A 2,429-nucleotide genomic window follows, 5' to 3' on the forward strand; every position below is an offset into this window, starting at 1 on the left:
TTGGTGGAAAAAACTACATCTTGCTTATGGGCAGAGAGTGAATATATAGCGAGGCATGTGGGGAAAACGTATTCATTGGCACTTTGACAAAAAGGAATTTAAGACAAATCACATAGTTTGTGGCAAAATCGCATGGAATTGTTGGAATAACTTGGACGAGACCCGCGCGCAGGGTTTTCAAAGAGCAACTTTTTCACACTTCCAAACACCCTCCCAACATTGGCCTCGGATCGGATTTGATAAAAACATTTTGTTGTGCGAGAGGAGATTGACATCTCAGATAGTAATAATAATGGGCAACACCTCTAAACATGGAATACAACAGAATTTTCGGTGGAATCAGCTTTGCAAAACTGCAAAATTCTGCCACCATCGCAGCCATATAGGAACAACACGAGGAGATTTATGTAGACATTCTGTGCGATGAATCAGCCGTGCCACTATCAAAAATTATCGCTCTCGAGTACCAAACGGGAGAAGATGTAAATCTCTCCCATTCATGTTTATGCCATAAGATGGAAATTGCTGAATGAAATTATCAAAAGATACCTTTTTACAGCTGCTGAAGTGCTGTAAATTTTCTGCCGTTTTCACTTTCGATCGTGTGGAATTTTTGCCACTATTTTCGCCCAGACTTTGGCAATAAGACATCACATCGTCTCAATTGCGTCCTGGGCGTCTATTGACAAAATACAGCTCATCCTCAAGATGCCACCGTGTGTCTGGCCGAGGCAAGAGCGCCATTTATCATCCTTGCGTGCCTTTTGTCCCCTCGATGGGTGCATTACTTAAAATGGGAAAACGCCATCCCCGTGAAATCCAGGGTGGCTTCCTGAGGCACAGCGGGTGCGTTCAGTGATTCGATGGTGTTTTGAGTAACGATTTGGAATTGACTGTCTCCCAAAAGGCGAGGACTTGGAGTCGAGAGAATAATCACAGCTGGGGTCCTTTGTGCGCTAACAAATAGACGTATTGTGAAGGGTTCAAGTTAATTTCTGTCATTGTTGTTGCCATCACAAATTTATTTTCGCTTAGAATGTGTCCAATAGCCCACAAATGCCCACCTTCAGTGCCTCAGACCACAAATCGAGCTTCAGACAAATCTATGAGGGTTTTTTCCCGTGAACACAGAGAAACGGAGCAGTATTGGGCACTAAAAACTCCTTCATTTGTATTTCTATTTACTTTGCACGACTTTATTGGCAGTCAACATTTTCTATACTGTCTAATTAGGGGAAAAATTGTTGGAATAATTTCACTTTTGGGTACTTTTTCTTGACGTGATATCGATTAGAATATTTCTAACTCAAAATCGCTACTGTTCTGTGATAAAATTGAGGTTATGTTTGAATTTAGCATTGTTTCTTAATACGCCAGCAGCCAAAATCACGATTTTCTTTGAGTAAAAATACATAATTCTACTAATAAAGTGAACATATTTTCAATTTAAGCGGAAGAATTTCTACTTGAAGACTTTATTTAGTCTTCAATCAGTCACATGACCTAGAAAAATATATCAAAATTATGACTTGAACAGAAAATCAAAGCTATGAGCCAAATATTGCTAAAAATCGAAACACTTTTACTGTTCTGTACACCACTCCTTGATTCTTATGGTGAAAACACAGCATTTGTAATTTGTAATTTGTCCACGATCATCTCTTTCTTCCCCACGCGTTTCGTGTATTTTCCTTCCTACTCGCACAGTGGCTGTCTCGACATGTCAGAGTCGGACGCTGACAGAGTAGGAAAGAAAATACACGAAACGCGAGGGGAAGAAAGAGATGATCGCGGACAAATTACAAATTACAAATGCTGTGTTTTCACCATTAGCTAAAAGAATTTTGTTGAACAAAATAGCAATGAGCATCAATTTATTGCAGTAATTATACGGATAAATTGCACTCAAAATGTTCGATTTGTGAAGTGCAGGAAAGTCTCTGCTTCACAAGTGGCTACAGATGGATTTCGTGCAGTTCTGCTGATCCTTGAGTTGTGTTTCTTCCTTTTTGCCTCATCATTATTGACATCGTCATCAGAAACTTGATCTTCCTCCGTGCAATTTCGCGAGTGTTTGTCTCCCTCTTGGCAACTGCACCACACTTTCTGGCTGAAGCTGTTCACATGTGGACACTGTTCAACACCTCCAGCTAATTATGTAATTCGCGGAATTGGACATTAATTTAACACACAGCGATAAATAATCTATTTCTGTTTCCCTCTTGCGCACAGCCTCAGCGAAAAGCTCACTACTGAGAATACACTCTGGGTCGCCACGTTGTATTATCTCGCAGCACGCCAAATTGATCAGTTTGAATTAATTAATTCCCCACAAGCAACGACCCTGTGGTACCATTTGTGAATAGGAGAGCCAGTTTGGATGTTCGGTGTTATATTTAATGACGCTTCCTAGGTGTGCAGTCTCAACT

The sequence above is a fragment of the Phlebotomus argentipes genome, unplaced genomic scaffold (assembly GCF_947086385.1).
Source record: "Phlebotomus argentipes unplaced genomic scaffold, Phlebotomus argentipes genome assembly scaffold_4, whole genome shotgun sequence".
Taxonomy (NCBI): domain Eukaryota; kingdom Metazoa; phylum Arthropoda; class Insecta; order Diptera; family Psychodidae; genus Phlebotomus; species Phlebotomus argentipes.